The 20,741-nt window shown below is 41.8% G+C and overlaps 1 protein-coding gene across 2 annotated transcripts in view; it reads left to right on the top strand.

Annotated features, from left to right (window-relative positions):
- The window catches only part of MEGF10 (multiple EGF like domains 10), a 536,959-nt gene that overhangs the window by 285,855 nt on the left and 230,363 nt on the right, over positions 1 to 20,741 (top strand). The window lies entirely within an intron of this gene.

The raw sequence follows: 20,741 nt of genomic DNA, 5'->3' as shown, positions 1-20,741 counted from the left end.
TTAAAAAGACTTCATTAGATGTTGCAGTACATGTGATACCAGATATTCTCCAGATGTTATATAGAGTAAAAATTACAGGTTTACAGTGAAATCAGATGTATATTTCCAAAATGTCCCCTACAATGGGGTTCTAATCACAAATTGGCAGTATATTGTAAGTATATATCATGAAAAATACCCTATTGATAAAGGTTGGAAATATTCTTTCCATAGGAGGGCAGCATGCTAAGGAGCCCACATATGCTCTATTGACTCATCAAACAGTGATGTTAAGAATGGGTCCCCTGATGTTCCCCAATCTAGGTGTTAACGTCCATGGTAGAAGGTGGGACCCCATTGGCAACTGGCACAGCACTTTGGACCAAGTATTGTTCAGCAGTTCCAGAAAATAATCCACTCCAGTGTTAACTTGTACTTCAAATTTATTTGAAACTTGGGTTTTGTAGCTTCTTCAAACTCATGAACCCATATTCAATATAATTTATTTAGTAAATGACAAAGGGAATTCTTGGATGACATCAGTTCAGTTCAGTCCCTCAGTCATGTCTGACTCTTTGCGACCCCATGAATTGCAGCACGCCAGGCCTCCCTGTCCATCACCAACTCTCGGAGTCTACCCAAACCCATGTCTATCGAGTCGGTAAAGCCATCCAGCCATCTCATCCTCTGTCGTCCCCTTCTCCTCCTGCCCCCAATCCTTCCCAGCATTAGGGTCTTTTCCAATGAGTCAACTCTTTGCATGAGGTGGCCAAAGTATTGGAGTTTCAGCTTCAACATCAGTCCTTCCAATGAACACCCAGGACTGATCTCCTTTAGGATGGACTGGTTGGATCTTCTTGCAGTCCAAGGGACTCTCAAGAGTCTTCTCCAACACCACAGTTCAAAAGCATCAATTCTTCGGCGCTCAGCCTTCTTCACCGTCCAACTCTCACATTCATACATGACCACTGGAAAAACCATAGCCTTGACTAGACGGACCTTTGCTGGCCAAGTAATGTCTCTGCTTTTAAATATGCTATCTAGGTTGGTCATAACCTTCCTTCCAAGGAGTAAGCATCTTTTAATTTCATGGCTGCAGTCACCATCTGCAGTGATTTTGGAGCCCAAAAAAATAAAGTCTGACACTGTTTCCACTGTTTCCCCATCTATTTCCCATGAAGTGATGGGACCTGATGCCATGATCTTAGTTTTCTGAACGTTGAGCTTTAAGCCAACTTTTTCATTCTCCTCTTTCACTTTCATCAAGAGGCTCTTTAGTTCTTCTTCACTTTCTGCCATAAGGGTGGTGTCATCTGCATATCTGAGGTTATTGATATTTCTCCCGGCAATCTTGATTCCAGCTTGTGCTTCCTCCAGCCCAGCATTTCTCATGATGTACTCTGCATAGAAGTTAAATACGCAGGGTGACGATTTATAGCCTTGACGTACTCCTTTTCCTATTTGGAATCATTCTGCTGTTCCATGTCCAGTTCTAACTGTTGCTTCCTGACCTGCATACAGGTTTCTCAAGAGACAGGTCAGATGGTCTGGTATTCCCATCTCTTTCAGAATTTCCCACAGTTTATTGTGATCCACACTGTCAAAGGCTCTGGCATAGTCAATAAAGCAGAAATAGATGTTTTTCTGGAACTCTCTTGCTTTTTTGATGATCCAGCAGATGTTGGCAATTTGATCTCTGGTTCCTCTGCCTTTTCTAAAACCAGTTTGAACACCTGGAAGTTCACGGTTCACGTATTGCTGAAGCCTGGCTTGGAGAATTTTGAGCATTACTTTACTAGCGTGTGAGATGAGTGCAATTGTGCGGTAGTTTGAGCATTCTTTGGCATTGCCTTTCTTTGGGATTGGAATGAAAACTGACCTTTTCCAGTCCTGTGGCCACTGCTGAGTTTTCCAGATTTGCTGGCGTATCGAGTGCAGCACTTTCACAGCATCATCTTTGAGGATGACATAGGTGGCTTTATATGAGAAAGGTCCTAACAGAAAACTCACTAAATAGAAGAAATCAATTCATCCAAAGCCTCTATGGATCATAGGATGAGTCTTCCAGTACATGGCAAGGACCCAAAGACTTGAAAGTAAATGACAACGTTCAATGACAGAAATAGTCATTCCTTGTCAGTCTGAAAGAATTGAATGTATGGCCAACCAACGCCTGCTTGTTATTTTAGAGTCAGTTTTTCCAGCTTACCAATATTGTTTACTTCCCAACAGTCTCAATAGTCCCATGGAAGCCTGAGCTTCTGATCATAATGTATATCAGATGAGAATTGCTAAGAGCTGAAGGAAAAGCTGTTTGCAGTTAGGTTAGAACTAGGGAGTCTGGGAAAAATATTTTAATTACATATCTAAATTCCAAACACAATGTTTCCTCACTTGAACACACTTCTCATAACTTCTGAATTAAAGTATATAAAAGAAAGGGATGAAGCTCAAATATGGAGAGCTGAGATACTCTCAGTATCTAGAAACCCCTAAAAGATATGTCATTCATTCTAATATTACTCTCTTTTTGGAATCAGAAATTTATCTGTTCAGGTTCAGAAATCCCCTGAGGAAATGATAACATTGCTCAAGTTCATAGAAAAGCAACAGCCTGAGATGAGTCAGAAAGGATAGATGTTCACACCAGGGGAGACTTAGCTCTGCACCCGACAGTTGGAGCAGCTCAGATGTGGCCCATGAGCTTGCTTTACTCTATTTGGGTAAAGAGGCCTTGCTTTTTGATTTGAAGATGCAGAATTTAAGTTTTGATGCAAAAATAGGGCAGATGCCCAGAGGAGTATTGGGTGACATTGAAGACCACAGTAATTGATCTCACTTTGTTGAAGGTGGTAGCAGATGATTTTCCAACAATTTCTTTAGAGATTGATCTCTAGTCTCATCTCACATGGGATGGTAATCTGAGTTCAGGAACCCTGACAATGGCTTCTAGAGTTTTGGAAAACAGAGGAAGGTATCAGTGAGATTTGTGAAACTACCTTTACATTATGAATAGGGAAATTATGAATCTCGTTATCCCAGGAAGAAAGAAATTGGAACTATAAAGATTTACTAGGGACTTCACTGGTGGTCCAGTGGCTAAGACTGCGTTCCCAATGCAGGGGGCCTGGGTTTGATCCCTGGTCAGAGAACTAGATCCCACATCCTGGAATGAAGATCAAAGTCTCTGCATGCCACAACTAAGATCCAGTCAGCCAAATCAATATTTTTAAAAAATGAAAGCTATAAAGAAAATAAAAAACAGGGTTTATTAGAAAGCTATAAGCTATATAGTTAGAAAGCTATATAATTCAAATGACAGAACTAAATGTGTTAGGGGAACTAAGACTTTGGAGAAAAGGTTAAGCTTCTATTTGGGGCCCTTTGTAAGAGAGTTAAGCTAATTGGTCTGGATTCCCTGGTGATAAGCCCTGGTGGTTAGACAGTGGGGCTGAACTCAGATAGTTGGTGAACATTTGGAAGAGGGAGCAGTGATAATTTAGGGGTTTGACTGCAAGTAACAATGTCCTGAAAAATAATGTCTTAAATAAGATAGTTTCTATCTTGTCTCTCTCACACACATGAAAGGAACCTGGAGATAAGGCAATCTAGGACTAATGTGGTAGTAATGGTCAGGAAACTGCCCTTGTTTGGCTGTATTGTGTTTGTTGCTTCCATTCTCAAGGCCACCTCACGGTCCAAGAGGGCTGCTTTGGTCTTGGCATTATATCCCCATTCCAAGCAGGTGGATGGAGGAAGGTGAGAGAAGAAATAAACCTCCTCCCATACAAGAAGATTTCCTAAACTTAGCACACAACACTCTTCAATCAGCATACTGGCAATATGTCCTAAACTGACTGAAAGGAAAGCTAAAGAGTAATCTTTTACCTGGATAGAAATGTATCCTGCTTAAAAAAATATTCAGAATTCTTTAACAAGGAATTAGTGGAGAGTAGATTTAGGGGGTTACCTAGCAGTGTCTGTCACACCTGGATAACCCTCATGTCCCCCTGTTTTACGGGCTGTTGCTTAAAGTTCTCGTTAACTTTTTGCTTCTGAGTTTATTGGATCAGAAGTCCCCACCATCAGATGACCAGGCCCTGGCCCTTCCCCATTCTAGTCTCACATTTACTTCCCCTCACTGCCTGGAATCCCTGTGCTTGGGCTCTTGTTCTCTGTATTCTTCTCAACTATTTGCTGCTGGTATGACTACTCATGTGTAGGTAGAATGTTAGTCCATACAGTCTGATATATTAGAAATGAAATGTTATGTTATCCCAACTCTATGTACCCATTCTCTTAGGGAATTCAACTTCTGGTTTTCTTTGAGGATTCTGCCCCAGGGACCTTACCTAGTGCCAGCAACTTATGTGTATTGTAGCAGAAAAAAGCACATATTTTTCTGTCTTACTTGTTTTAATGCCCCTGCATCCAGTGGGTGACATCTGTCTCATTGATCTCTGCTTCATTCACGGACATAGTCCCTGATGGTTTTCATCACCTCATTGCAATTCTGAGACTTCAGAAGCTGCCTGTTAGGGGAGTGGGATGATGCATTGTTTCAAAGTACAGTTGTTTTGTTGTGATACTTGGTCTTCCAGGTAAAAGTTCCCTATACTTTTTAGTCTACTGATTTTTAATTGTATTTTTTAATTAAAAATTTTAAATTGAAGTGTAGTTTACTTACAGTGTTGTATTAATTAGTCTCTACTGATTTTAAGAGGAATCAGTTTAACCACATAGCTCTTTTCATTCTGGTATGTGTGGAGACCAGCTGGGGACTAGGTCAGGAAGAAATGAAATACCATGTATACCATGTGAGAAGAGTGCAGACTCGGGGCCAGAGGACAGGATCTGGAATGTTGCCTTCTCTTTGGAGGAGAGAAGACTGGCTGTTCAAGCACAGGTTGTACAGCTGCCTTGAAGGTGGCACTGACCACCCTGCTGGCTATCTGCCAGGCACGGATCCGAGCTTCAGCTCTAGAAGAGCCAGGGATCCTGCTAGATCTGTCGTTGAGACACCTCCATTACCTACTTGCTCACCCCTGTGATTTCTTTAAGGGCATATAAGGAGGTGGGGTTTTAATTGTGCTTCTGGGAATTTCACAAAACCTTGAGTATGCCCGAGTGGATATTATCTGTTAGTGTGATAGTCCAAAAGAATTGAGAATCATGGAATTGGCAAATTATGGCAATCTTTATTTGGATTTCATCTAGACTCTTGACTAGCTTACCCGTGATATTCTTGAGGATGGGGTAGGGGGTGGAATGTAGTATGATTGAATCTGATTAAATTAGTATAGTCAGTGGGTGGGTATCTAATGGGTGTCATTGGGCTCTGTCCTTGCCTAATGAAGATACAGAAGGTGTGCCAGTTTTCAGGTAACATTAAGTTGGAGTGATAGCCAGTATGCTAGAGAATAGGTTATAGAGAATCAGGACCCCAAAGCATCTGAGCAACCTGAAATAATGAACTGAACCTAACAACGTGACGGTTAGTGAAGAATAAACGTGATATCCTCTCTGGAGTCCTCATGACCAACCTCACATATACATATTCAAGGAGACCTACTTAGGTCCACCATATTTGAGCAGGCTTTTTTTCCCCTTGAACTACAGTTTGACAATAAATAAATAAATTTCAAGTGTACAACATCCTCATTCACAATTTTTAAAGATTATACTCCATCTATAGTTATTATAATATTGGCATATGCCCTGTGCTGTACCATATATCCTCATAGAACAGGAATTTAACTATCATTCATTCTTCCATTCATCCATTCAAATATTTCTCCAAGTCCTTCTTTGTACCCTTTCTTTGTTTGGTTCTGGGGGTTTCATGATGAACAAGATAGGCATAACTCATTTCCTTATGGAAAGAAACTATTGAATAAAAAATCAAGTAAATAAGAACTGTATCCTAGAGAATACAAAACTTTAACATTCAGGAAACTTTACCACGAGAAAGTGACATTAAAGCTGAAATATGCAGGATGAGCAGGAGTTGGCTTACCAAGCAGTGGGGAGAGGAGAGAAGGCTCCAGGGGGAGGGAACAGCATGTACAAAGGCCTGCAGGTGAAATGACATAAAACCGTGATGGGATGGGAGGAGGTTTATTGACACTGTGACACAAAGGGTGGGGGAAATAATGAGAGATGAAATTGGAGAGGGAGAACTAGAGTAGGTCTGGAAGGGTTTTACAAGTCACTTAAAGAGCTTGGATATTATTTTTGTAGGATGACAATTTACAAAAAATTCTTAAGCAAGGAAGTGACTTAACCAGAGTTTCCTTTTGGAAGCTTACCATGTTGAGGAGCGCAGAGGTAGGAGGGTGCACCCAGTGACCTGTTAGGAGGTCGTTGCAGTCACGGAGGTGAGAGATGGTGGCCAGCACGAGTGACAGTGCAGATGAAAAGAAAAGGGCAGAGCTGAAAATTATACAGAAGAGAAATCAAGGATTTGGTGATGGTTTGCATGTGGGGACAGGAGAGAATCTGAGTGGCTGTCCGGCTTCTGTCTTGAACAAGTGAATTGACAGTGAAGCCATGTTCTGATTTTGGGGAACAGCAAGAGAGGAACGTATTTAGGAGAAAAGGTGATGTAATCAGTCTGGGACAGGTTGAGTTTGAAGTAATCAGGTGTTGCCTGCTGGTGATGCCCAGCATCTGAGTACCGCATTTCAGACTCTTTTGTTGACCATGATGGCTACTCCATTTCTTCTAAGGGATTCCTGCCCACGGTAGTAGATATAATGGTCATCTAAGTTAAATTCACCCATCCCACTCCATTTTAGTTCGCTGATTCCTAGAATGTCGACGTTCACTCTTGCCATCTCCTGTTTGACCACTTCCAATTGTGTGGATCACAATAAACTGTGGAAAATTCTGAAAGAGATGGGAATACCAGACCACCTGACCTGCCTCTTGAGAAACCTGTATGCAGGTCAGGAAGCAACAGTTAGAACTGGACATGGAACAACAGACTGGTTCCAAATAGGAAAAGGAGTATGTCAAGGCTGTATATTGTCACCCTGCTTATTTAACTTATATACAGAGTACATCATGAGAAACGCTGGGCTGGATAAAGCACAAGCCGGAATCAAGATTGCCAGGAGAAATAACAATAACCTCAGATATGCAGATGACACCACCCTTATGGCAGAAAGTGAAGAGGAACTAAAAAGCCTCTTGGTGAAAGTGAGAGAGGAGAGTGAAAAAGTTGGCTTACAGCTCAACGTTCAGAAAACTAAGATCATGGCATCTGGTCCCATCACTTCATGGGAAATAGATGGGGAAACAGTGGAACCAGTGGCCAAGTTTATTTTTTTGGGCTCCAAAATCACTGCGGATGGTGATTGCAGCCATGAAATTAAAAGATGCTTACTCCTTGGAAGGAAAGTTATAACCAATCTAGATAGCATATTAAAAAGCAGAGACATTACTTTGCCAACAAAGATCCAACTAGTCAAGACTATGGTTTTTCCAGTGGTCATGTATGCATGTGAGAGTTGAACGGTGAAGAAAGCTGAGTGCCGAAGAATTGATGCTTTTGAACTGTGGTGTTGAAGAAGACTCTTAAGAGTCCCTTGGACTGCAAGGAGATGCAACCAGTCCACCCTAAAGGAGATCAGTCCTGGGTGTTCATTGGAAGGACTGATGTTGAAGCTGAAACTCCAATACTTTGGCCACCTCATGCGAAGAGTTGACTCATTGGAAAAGACCCTAATGCTGGGAAGGATTGGGGGGCAGGAGGAGAAGGGGATGACAGAGGATGAGATGGCTGGATGGCATCACCTACTTGATGGACATGAGTTTGGGTGGACTCTGGGAGTTGGTGATGGACAGGGAGGCCTGGCGTGCTGCGATTCATGGGGTCGCAAAGAGTCAGACACGACTGAGCAACTGAACTGAACTGAACTGATGCCAAGCAGGCAGCTGGGAAAAATCTGGGGCCCAAGAGAGATTTGGACTAAAGATACTAACTCAGGAATAATCTCAAGGAGTCAAGAAAAATAGTAAAACATCCCTAACCATCAAAGTAGGACCTAGAATATGTGAATGGTAGTCCTGGCTCTGGAGTACAGATGGCACAGGGGCTGAGAGCTCTGGTTCTGCTCTGGACAGGCTGTGGGGCCTGAGGGTAGTGACTTGCGTCTTTGGAGTTTCAGTTTTTTCACTATAAACTGGGGATTATAAAACCAGTGGCTACAGAGAAAGACAAATACCATATGATATCGCTTATGTGTGGAATTTTTAAAAAATGGTAACAAATGACCTTACAAAACAGGAACAGACTCACAGACATAGAAAACAAAATTATGGTTACCAAAAGGGAAAAGGGAAGGGATAAATTAGGAGTTTGGGATTAAAATATACAAACTACTATATAAAGTGAAAGTCACTTAGTCGTGTCTGACTCTTTGCGACCCCATAAACTACACAGTCCATGGAATTCTCCAGGCCAGAATACTGGAGTGAGTACCCTTTCCTTTCTCCAGGGGATCTTCCTAACCCAGGATTGAACCTGGGTCTCCCACATTGCAGGTGGATTCTTTACCAGCTGAGCCACCAGGGAGCCCAAGAATACTTAAGTGGGTAGCCTATCCCTTCTCCAGGGGATCTTCCTGACCTAGAAATTGAACCAGGGTCTCCTGCATTGCATACGGATTCTTTACCAGCTGAACTACCAGGGAATCCCAATATAAAGTTTATAAACAACAAGAACTATATAGCACAGTTCTGTGTAGCTCAGGGAACTGTAATCAATATCTTGTAATAACCTATAATGGAGAAGAATCTTAACAAGAACATATTTATATCTACATGTATCTGAATCACTTTGCTGTTTTCCTGTGTACTGTAGGTCTACTATAGTTCAATAAAAATTTTAGAAAATAAAATTAAGAAAAAAAATCTCAGTTACTACACAGTATTTTTTATAAGAATGGAAGAAAATGATGAATATAAAATGCATAACAGTGCCTGGCATATGGTTACTGCTCAAGAATTACTAAGTATTTTCATTATCATTGTCGCTGCTTTTGTGGTTTGCTTATTGTTTGGGAGAACTCACTCGAAGAGGGAAAGGCAGACTGTGCCTTGTTCAGATGAGATGGTGAAATGTGTGAGTTTATCAGAATGGTTAAAGAGCCTGAGGCCCATCAGCTTGATTTACAGGAGTTCTGAGATTGCACTTTTCAAATACCCAGAAAGCTTCTAGAAGAGAAAGGAGATAGAATTGCCCAGTGGGACCCCGGAGGATGGAAACAGGATGAACTGATGGGAGTTTCAAGGAGACTGACCTCAGCTCAATATATCCAAAGTTCTCTAAAGATAGATTAAGTAGTTTTTTTTTTTTTTTTTAATTTTGGAAGGAGGACCTTCCTTGTCTCTAAATTAGAGATCCCATAATTGCAGCTGGAAGAGTTGGACCTGTTATTAGAGATGGGCTCGGAGGTGGTCTTGCTAACTGTGGAGTGAGTGCCTAGTTTGAATTGGGTGCTTGTTTAGGGCCTGGGATCCTCAACAAGTTCATGAAAATGCATTACAATATTCATTCTCTAACCATAAAAGAGATTGTTTTCTCTACCGAGCAGGGCAGGGACTGAGATAGTCCAGGTGGAAACACCTCCCTCACGTGGGCCTGCATTCTGCCACCACCCAGTCTCCATGTCTCCTGAGCACGGTGTCCCGGGTAGAGGCCACCCCACCACCTGAGTGCTGCAGGGAGGTTTTGTTTTTCCATGGTCCCCTCTCACCTCTGGAACGCATCATCCCTCCCCAGCTGAGCAGTCTCCTCCCTCTCCATCCTCCGTCCAGGGCACAGCTCCAGGGAAGGCAGAGGGAAGGCAGAGGGAAGGCACAGCAATATGTAATAAATAAGAAGAGGTCAGGTCTTTAAATCTCACCACCCTGGGCTTCTTTTCTGATCATAAAATGGAAGCAAAATAGAGTGAAACCTCCATGATTGATGGACTCCCTTCTCTTCCGAGATTTTCCGGTTGCATCTTTGTGCTACGCTTGACATTTATGATATAAGGTATTAATATCTGGAAAGAAGAGCTGCTGGTGCTAATTTTTCAGACCTGCTCTCACAGTGCACTGGTGAGCAACTCATATGTCAGATCCCATCTATGCATTAAGTCTTCAACCTAAAGTAGGTGGGAATTACGAGGCACTGTGGGCTTTCACTGTATACATTTCACAGAAAGTCTGTAGGATATTTCAGTAAATCAGCTGTGATAGAGTCACCGAAAAGCAAGCCAATAACCCTCTGATATATGGAATCCTCAGGAAAGTCTTTGACTTAAGAAATGTGCGAGGAACACTAAAATGATATAAGGGAGAAAAAATGGAAATGATGGGACTAATTTATTTTGATTCAGAAAGGAAAACGTTTGCCTCCTCTGCTAATTCTTCAGGTTGTCAGATGTGCCTTGTTTCTAGTAGCTATTTGTAAAATTAATCATTTTAACAGTATCAAACAGACTGGGTTTTTACACTTGATAAATTTTTGATGTTGAACCTTTGAAAAATGCAATGATGTGATTTTCTTCCCCCTCTCTCTCAAGAGTTTCTCCCCAGAAGCCAGTGTTAATTTGCAGATGCCAACACATGACTAATGGGTTTTTATCTCAAAAGATTAATACACATTAAATCTCCATAGGATTAAGGACTCCGGACTGTACAGACTTTTGTCATGAGAGCATCCAGACTTGATGATTCTGACAGGTAGGTTGGTAGCCCTCTCCTCATGAGGGGCAGTTGGTTAGTTGGTCAGTCAGCCTGGTTAACCCTGTTATTGCTTAGCCAACAGTCAGTTGTGTCTTCTCCCTTGTTAAAGAGCCCCGGTTTTGTTCAAGGAGCAATGTGCTCAGCCCCGGGTGATGAGATATGTGTGGCTTCAGCCAGTTATGGTGAACCTCATCTTTGCCTATGAGCGGTTTAGGAAGAAAATGTGTTGTAATTCTCGCCAGTGAAATAAAGAGAAAGGACAGTGCTTTCTGAAAAAGAAATTAAAGGAGACCATCACGTGAGAGGTAGTCCTCTGTGTCTCTGCTAACTTTTTCTGATTTGGGATATGGTGGTGAGAAAACTGCTGTCCAGAGCTCAGCAGCCCTGTTGGGATCATATGGGAAGACCACAGATGGTGGTTTGGGTGGCTGAACAGAAAGATGGAAAGAGTCTGGGTTCTCCCTGACCTCATCAAGCCAGCAAACCACCCTGTCTACCCCTGAATCTTTCTGCATACAAATAAATGTCATGATTTAAGTCACTGTTAGTCAAGTTTTCTGTATATTGCTGCTGGAAGTGTTCCATACAATTACAGTCAGTTAAGTTTGCAGGCCTGGGAATTTTTCTGTACAATTTTTTGGTTCATGAGAGTCACACTTGCATGCAGTAAAACTAAATGTCAAACAGTATGTAAAGCCATTAAATAACAAATGAACGTCTATTATCCCAGATCCCAGTATCCTCCACGGAGGAAATCACTTTTAATTGCTTCTGTTTTTAGTCCTTGATAATTATGACTATAATTTGCCTATTCTTCTATTCTAAGTGTATTATTTAAACAGTATCTATTGGCTCCCCATTCTGAAGGATGAGGAATTTATCATCAACTTCTACTCCCTCCTCATATTTACTGCATTTCCTTTATCAGTTATATTTGTAGCTTTGTATCAATAAACATCACTTTTCATATGCTTACTATATAAATATTAAGTGCAGCATCAAGTGGTATAGCTTAAACCCTAGAAAAAGGAATGGAATCCTATGTCGCTAAATTATACAAGGAAGCACGTTTTAGATGTTGGTTCTCTTTCTTCACAATCAGTTCAGTTCAGTTGCTCAGTCATGTCCGACTCTTTGTGACCCCATGAATCGCAGCACGCCAGGCCTCCCTGTCCATCACCAACTCCTGGAGCTTACCCAAACCCATGTCCATCGAGTCAGTGATGCCATCCAGCCATCTCATTCTCTGTTGTCCCCTTCTCCTCCTGCCCCCAGTCCTTCCCAGCATCAGGGTCTTTTCCAATGAATCAACTCTTCGCATGAGGTGGCCAAAGTATTGGAGTTTCAGCTTCAACATCAGTTCTTCCAATGAACACCCAGGACTGATCTCGTTTAGGATGGACTGGTTGGATCTTCTTGCAGTCCAAGGGACTCTCAAGAGTCTTCTTCAACACCACAGTTCAAAAGCATCAATTCTTCAGTGCTCAGCTTTCTTTATAGTCCATCTGTCACATCCATACATGACTATTGGAAAAACTATAGCCTTGACTAGACAGACCTTTGTTGGCAAAGTAATGTCTGTGATTTTTAATATGCTATCTAGATTGGTCATAACTTTCCTTCCAAGGAGTAAGCATCTTTTAATTTCATGGCTGCAGTCACCATCTGCAGTGATTTTGGAGCCCCCAAAGATAAACTCTGCCACTGTTTCCACTGTTTCCCCATCTATTTCCCATGAAGTGATGGGACCAGATGCCATGATCTTAGTTTTCTGAACGTTGAGCTTTAAGCCAACTTTTTCACTCTCCTCTTTCACTTTCATCAAGAGGCTTTTTAGTTCTTCTTCACTTTCTGCGATAAGGGTGGTGTCATCTGCATATCTGAGGTTATTGATATTTCTCCTGGCAGTCTTGATTCCGGCTTGTGCTTTATCCAGCCCAGCGTTTCTCATGATGTACTCTGCATATAAGTTAAATAAGCAGGGTGACGATATACAGCCTTGATGTACTCCTTTTCCTATTTGGAACCAGTCTGTTGTTCCATGTCCAGTTCTAACTGTTGCTTCCGACCTGCATACATTTTTCTCAAGAGGCAGGTCAGGTGGTCTGGTATTCCCATCTCTTTCAGAATTTTCCACAGTTTATTGTGATCCACATAGTCAAAGGCTTTGGCATAGTCAATAAAGCAGAAATAGATGTTTTTCTGGAACTCTCTTGCTTTTTCGATGATCCAGCGGATGTTGGCAATTTGATCTCTGGTTCCTCTGCCTTTTCTAAAACCAGTTTGAACATCTGGAAGGTCATGGTTCACGTATTGCTGAAGCCTGGCTTGGAGAATTTTGACCATTACTTTACTAGAGTGTGAGATGAGTGCAATTGTGCGGTAGTTTGTGCATTCTTTGGCATTGCCTTTCTTTGGGATTGGAATGAAAACTGACCTTTTCCAGTCCTGTGGCCACTGCTGAGTTTTCCAAATTTGCTGGCATATTGAGCGTAGCACTTTCACAGCATCATCTTTCAGGATTTGAAATAGCTCAACTGGAATTTCATCACCTCCACTAGCTTTGTTCATAGTGATGCTTTCTAAGGCCCACTTGACTTCACATTCCAGGATGTCTGGCTCTAGGTGAGTGATCACACCATCGTGATAATCTGGGTCGTTAAGATCTTTTTTGTACAGTTCTTCTGTGTATTCTTTCCCCTTCTTCTTAATATCTTCTGCTTCTGTTAGGTCTATACCATTTCTGTCCTTTATCGAGCCCATCTTTGCATGAAATGTCCTCTTGGTATCTCTAATTTTCTTGAAGAGATCTCTAGTCTTTCCCATTCTGTTGTTTTCCTCTATTTCTTTGCATTGATTGCTGAAGAAGGCTTTCTTACCTCTCCTTGCTATTCTTTGGAACTCTGCATTCAAATGGGAATGTCTTTCCTTTTCTCCTTTGCTTTTTGCTTCTCTTCTTTTCAGAGCTATTTGTAAGGCCTCCTCAGACAGCCATTTTTCTTTTTTGTATTTCTTTTCCATGAGGATGTTCTTGATCCCTGTCTCCTGTACAATGTCATGAACCTCCGTCCATAGTTCATCAGACACTCTGTCTATCAGATCTAGTCCCTTAAATCTATTTTTCACTTCCACTGTATAATCATAAGGGATTTGATTTAGGTCATACCTGAATGGATTACTGGTTTTCCCTACTTTCTTCAATTTAAGTCTTAATTTGGCAATAAGGAGCTCATGATCTGAGCCACAGTCAGCTCCTGGTCGTGTTTTTGCTGACTGTACAGAGCTTCTCCATCTTTGGCTGCAAAGAATATAATCAATCAGATTACAGTGCTGACCATCTGGTGATGTCCATGTGTGGAGTCTTCTCTTGCGTTGTTGGAAGAGGGTGTTTGCTATGACCGGTGCATTCTCTTGGCAAAACTGTATTAGCCTTTGACCTGCTTCATTCTGTACTCCAAGGCCAAATTTGCCTGTTACTCCAGGTGTTTCCTGACTTCCTACTTTTTTTTTTATTTTTTTTCATTTTAGTTTATTTATCTATTTTTTAAGTTTACAATATTGTATTTGTTTTGCCATACATTGACATGAATCCACCATGGGTGTACATGTGTTCCCCTTCCAGAACCCCCCTCCCACCTCCCTCCCCATCCCATCCCTCTGGGTCATCCTGGTGCACCAGCCCCGAGCACCCTGTATCATGCGTCGAACCTGGACTGGCGATTCGTCTCACATACGATAATTTACATGCTTCAGTGCCATTCTCCCATATCATCCCACCCTCGCCCTCTCCCATAGAGTCCATAATACTGTTCTATTTGTCTGTGTCTCTTTTGATGTCTCGCATGCAGGGTTATCTTTACCGATTAACTAAATACCATATATATATGTGTTAGTATACTGTATTGGTGTTTTTCTTTCTGGCTTACTTCACTCTGTATAATAGGCTCCAGTTTCATCCACCTGATTAGAACTGATTTGAATGTATTCTTTTTAATGGCTGAGTAATATTCCATTGTGTATATGTACCACAGCTTCCTTATCCATTCGTCTGCTGATGGGCATCTAGGCTGCTTCCATGTCCTGGCTATTATAAACAGTGCTGCGATGAACATTGGGGTACATGTGTCTCTTTCAATTTTGGTTTCCTCAGTGTGTATGCCCAGCAGTGGGATTGCTGGGTCATATGGCAGTTCTATTTCCAGTTTCTTGAGGCATCTCTACACTGTTCTCCATAGTGGCTGTACTAGTTTGCATTCCTACCAACAGTGTAAGATGGTTCCCTTTTCTCCACACCCTCTCCAGCATTTATTGCTTGTTTGACTTCCTACTTTTGCACTCCAGTCCCCTATAATGAAAAGGACATCTTTTTGGGGTGTTAGTTCTAGAAGGTCTTGTAGGTCTTCATAGAACCATTCAACCTCACCTTCTTCAGCGTTACTGGTCGGGGCATAGACTTGGATTACCGTGATATTGAATGGTTTGCCTTGGAAACGAACAGAGACCATTCTGTCGTTTTTGAGATTGCATCCAAGTACTGCATTTCAGACTCTTTTGTTGACCATGATGGCTACTCCATTTCTTCTAAGGGATTCCTGCCCATAGTAGTAGATATAATGGTCATCTGAGTTAAATTCACCCATTCCAGTCCATCTTAGTTCGCTGATTCCTAGAATGTTGACGTTCACTCTTGCCATCTCCTTTTTGATCTCTTCAAATTTGCCCTGATTCATGGATCTAACATTCCAGATTCCTATGCAATATTGCTCTTTACAGCATTGAACCTTGCTTCTATCACCAGTCCCATCCACAACTGGGTGTGGTTTTTGTTTTGGCTCCATCCCTTCCTTTTTCTGTAGTTATTTTTCCACTGATCTCCAGTAGCATATTGGGCACCTACTGACCTGGGGAGTTCATCTTTCAGTGTCCTATCTTTTTGCCTTTTCATACTGTTCATGGGGTTCTCAAGGCAAGAATACTGAAGTGGTTTGCCATTCCCTTCTCCAGTGGACCACATTCTGTCAGACCTCTCCACCATGACTCGTCCATCTTGTGTGGCCCCACAGGGCATGGCTTAGTTTCATTGAGTTAGACAAGGCTGTGGTCCATGTGATCAGATTGGCTAGTTGTCTGTGATTGTGGTTTCAGTCTGTCTGCCCTCTGATGCCCTCTCTCAGTGCCTACCGTCTTACTTGGTTTTCTCTTACCTTGGATGTGGGTATCTCTTCATGGCTGCTCCAGCAAAGCACAGCCGCTGCTCCTTACCTTGGATGTGGGGTAGCTCCTCCCGGCTGCTGCCCCTTCACACTCAGATTCTTCAAAATCATGCCACACTTTTGTTCATATATGAACATTGGTTTTTTTTTTAACACTTTTTTTTTTCACCCTGTGTTGCTAATTGCCTTACTTTTTTCTTGTGGAGAGTAGAAACAAAAATGTTTGCATTATATGACAGATACTAACTTCTTCATCATGTTGTTGGTTAAATGGAAAGTACTTTCTTAGCAGATATTATTCTCATCGATGTCTGACTTCCTGTTCTAATTTGGCCAGTAACATATTCCTGCAGAACTATGAAAAGGCATGGTTCCACTGTCTTCTAGTGTTTTGCAGATGAGAAGTTTGATGCAGTTTTATATCAATTTTCCTGTAAAAATTGATTCTGTTTAGGTCCCTTTTTCTTTTTCTTTGGTGTTCAATTCCAGAGGGATGGATTTGGAAATAAGCATCTAAATATTTACTCTAGTTGATACACGGTCTTAAGTCTTATGTCTGTTGTTGTTGTTTTGTGTTTTTGTTGTCATTGTTCTGAGAATTTTTTCTACCATTTCTTGGGAATTAACATCTAATTCATATGCTGTAAAATGTAATGTTTTGTTCAAGGAGCAAATACCATTAATACTTTTTTTATGTGTTCACCAAGTTGTGCACCCATAACCACTGTCTAGTTTCAGAACATTTACATCATCCCCAAAAGAAACCTCAAAATCATTATTAGTCATTCTCCACTCCTCTCTTCCTTTGGTCCCTGGCAACCACTAATCCACTTTCTGTCTCTATGGCTTTGTCTATTCTAGGCATTTCATATAAATGGAATCATATGGCTTTTTGTGTCTTGTTTCTTTCACTTGGCATAATGCTTTTAAGAATCATCCGTGTTGTAGCATATATCAATATTTCTTTTTATGGCTGGATAATATTTCATTATATGTATAAGCCACATTTTGTTTATCTATTCGTCAGCTAGTGTTTCTTTAATCATTTTCTCCTTTGCATTTTTTCAGTTCTCTCTTTCTGGAAGTTTGGCTAGCAGAGTGTAGGAGTTCTTATAATGATCCTCTATGACTTCAACTTTTGGTTTCTTTCTTTTCTGATCAACATTTTAGTAGATGTCCTTTATTTTATTTTTCAGCCCTTCTATTACATGTAAAAAGTTTTAGCAACCATATTTTAAATTTCCAGTAACCCTTTCTTGTTTTTTGATGGTTCCTTTTTCATAAGAAGCTTCTTTTATTTTTGTTTCTGTGACCTTTAGTTCACATTATTGAGTACCTATCTAGGTGTTCCCAGCTGACTTAAGATGCCCCCAACCAGTCCTACCCAGGGTGGTGAGGGACGTTTCCCTAGTAGTTGTGAATTCACTGTGTTGTAAATTGAATAAAATAAGGGATCTCAGTATGTTTGGTGCTCAGTGTGTCCTCAGTGTACACAGGACTTTCTCTCTCTCTTGCTTCTACATCAGTCAGGCCCACTTCCTGCCTTTGCTGAGATGGAGCCAGCCTTCCCACTGCCACTCCTCCGTGCTGGCACACCAGGAGACAGACTCTCAGGATCGCTACAGACCAGGTCAGATGTCACAACTGTAGGCATCTTTCCTTTTGTGGTTTGTGCTATTTTGTTTAAGTCCAGGTTTATTGGGGCACAATTCATATACAGTAAAAGACACTCTCTAGAGATGTTCGGTTTGATGGGTTTTGATACGTACATACACTTAACGTTACCACCACCGTACTCAGGGTAGAGAATAGTTTCATCAACCCCAAAAGTTCCCTTGGCATCCTACTCAAATTTCTCATTTTGGCATGGATTTCTTTGAGTATTAGAGATCAATACTACAGATTACTGTTACGCATTTCCCTGCTGCTGCATGGGTCCTGTTCTCTTAAAAGGATCCCTACTGACCATCAGAGCCCAGGGGTCTGTCTGTGAACTCTGTGGGCAGGACATGCTGACAGGATGATTTTCCTTTAGGGTATGAGGGTGTGGAGTAGGAAGGCAGCAGTTCTGCTTCTCAGGTTCCACAGCCTATATATAATTGCTTTGATGCACGGGGATGGGAGTGGGGTGGGAGAGGCTACCTGTACCAGATATTTCATAACAGCACTTTAATTAATTATACTGATGACTGCTTTGCATCCTATTTCTGCTGTTGTTTCTCATCATTTATACATTTATGGTCCCTTATGACTCTGCCCTAAAGAATGGCTTCTGTCTCTACTGAAAACTTCTTCCTAATGCATTCTAGGTCTTAGCTTCCTTCACTTTGATTGATCCAACAATATGGTCCCATCCTTTTTCTTATTGCCAAGAAATGTATCAACTTAAGTTTCTCACTGATATTCTTCCTCCTGATCACGATGGTGTCATGACTATTCCTGCTGTATTTCTTTACCATAATTGTCCTGTGACTTTGTGAAAGAGTAGAAGTAAGAATATGTGCTGGGTATGCCATCTTAAAGCATAAGTCTTCATAAGAATATGTATATTCAAGAGCTCAGCAAGCAATTACTTGGATGTCTTCTCAGATGACACATTTCTTCAGGGAAAAGAAGAAATGTGATCCTGACCTGGGAACAAGCTTTGTGACTCACATCATCTTTAGCATGTACTTTGGTTTCCTGCAGGGCTTCCCTGATAGCTCAGTTGGTAAAGAATCCGCCTGCAATGCAGGAGATCTCAGTTCGATTCCTGGGTTGGGAAGATCTGCTGGAAAAGGGATAGGCTACCCATTCCAGTATTCTTTGGCTTCCCTGGTGGCTCAGCAGGTTAAGAACCCACCTGCAATGAGGAAGATTTGATCCCTGGGTTGGGAAGTTCCCCAGGAGAAGGGAAAGACTACCCACTCCAGTATTCTGGCGTAGAGAATTCCATGGACTGTATAGTCCATGGGGTTGCAATGAGTCAAACACAACTGAACAACTTTCACTTACTTTCACTTTGGCTCTCTGCATTCAAGTTATTTAAGTAAAATGAAATTAATCCCTAATTAAAAGAAAAATGAACAGACTCTCACATATAGTTTCAGAAAGTCCCAAAGATACCTAAGTATTGATATCATATGCTAGTTTTATCCATTTTGTAAATATGGTTTTACTGTAGTTGCTTCATCAACTCACATAACATGTGGAATGTAGATGGAAGTTGTTGTTCAGTTGCTCAGTCATGTCCGACTCTCTGCGACCCCCTGGACTGCAGCACACCAAGCTTCCCTGTCTTTCACCATCTTCCGGAGTTTGCTCAAACTCATGTCCGTTGAATCACTGATGCCACCAAGGGAAGTTACAATTTAATTTTTACTAATGTACAACCTGAAACAAGGTCACTTGATTTAGGTCACAGAGAAATTCAAAAAGGAGTCAAAACGTTGTGTCAAAATCTAGTAGAGTGGATATAAAGATACAGAATATGTAGTACCTCATCTTCACGCCCACTCATTTTTTGAAAGAAATGCTTCAGAAAAGGAGAATCAATTTAAAAGCAAAACTAAAACACCAGTGTCTTGTTCCAACCTATAGATTACCGCTAAGGTATCTTTCATTTTTAATCTTTCCTTTCTCTTCCTTAAATTATAGGGGGGAGGTAGAGAAGCCTATTAAAATGTTCCGTCTTTGAGTTGCCAATGAAAAAGCTTCCTGCAAACAAAAATCTCTAGTGGATATAGCTGCAGTATCCTCACCATGAGCTCTTGTAGTTAGAATATTCTGGCAATAAGAGCTTTCTATTCTAGAAGGAGGAGGGAAAGGGAATGAGACCATCCTGAGCTTTCAAACATCTCACAAGAGCTTGGTGCCCAGCGGGTCCTGTGTAGGGGAGGGTGGTGAAGCCCTCTCATTTTACCACCTTTTCTTTCTTCTGGGCCTTGGCTGTGATCACGTCCCTCATCCCTCCCGTGGAGTACCTGAACATGTTAAAGGACCTTGGTGTAGGGGTCTCAAGTATTTGAAATGGTGAGAAGACTGACCTTCACCTCGCTAACCCCTGTCAGGGATGCTGTCCCACATGATAAGTGTGCTTTTGATATGTGATTTTATACAGGTCAGTGATGTTTCGGGTAACGTGCTCAGCCTAGCCATGGATTCTAGCCGAGCTGTTATGAATGTCTGTCTGATTGGAACAGGCAGCTTAACCTTCATATGAGCTATTTTCTCGCCTATAAGGAGGGGATTGTAATACATGCCCTCCTCACACGAAGTAATAGATATACCAGAGTCTTTGTGCCTGAGTTTGAAAAGCAGAAAGCTCTCTGTGCATGTAAGACAATGCTATTGTGGCTTCCCTTACCACTGCTCCAGCTCAGCGCCTGACCCTGCCCACAAAAACCAGCTGCTCCTGTTTCTTCTGTGACCTGTGATGGCATCTAGGGTACTCATGCGTTCATGCGTTCAGCCTTCTCACTGTCTGCCAGCCGTCACTGGCTAGGTCACTCACCTGTTACGCCCTCCCCACCTGTGGGGCTGGGCGTGCCTGTAGCAGCCTTGGCTCTGGAATTAGGCCCTGCCACGTGGTCTGCTCTTTGTCACACGCCCAGACTTCACAAGAGTACAGTCACCTCTCCCAGTCAGGGTCACAGGCCCTGGGGCCAGCACTGAGCTAGAGAGGAACAAAGAGTTGCAGGTCTCTCAGAATATTCAGGGAGGTGCTGAGTGAGTGTGTGTGTGAGCAGACAAGGGTGAGGCTGAGATGAGCTCACGTTTGAAGAATTTGAAGAATTGGATGTAGGGAGGGGATGTAGAAAGAGGCTGAGGGAA

This window comes from Giraffa tippelskirchi, chromosome 6 (assembly GCF_054371585.1).
Source record: "Giraffa tippelskirchi isolate mGirTip1 chromosome 6, T2T-mGirTip1v1.2.pri, whole genome shotgun sequence".
Classification (NCBI taxonomy): Eukaryota; Metazoa; Chordata; class Mammalia; order Artiodactyla; family Giraffidae; genus Giraffa; species Giraffa tippelskirchi.
Note: the sequence above shows the minus strand (reverse complement) of the source record. Positions and strands in the feature narration are given on the sequence as shown.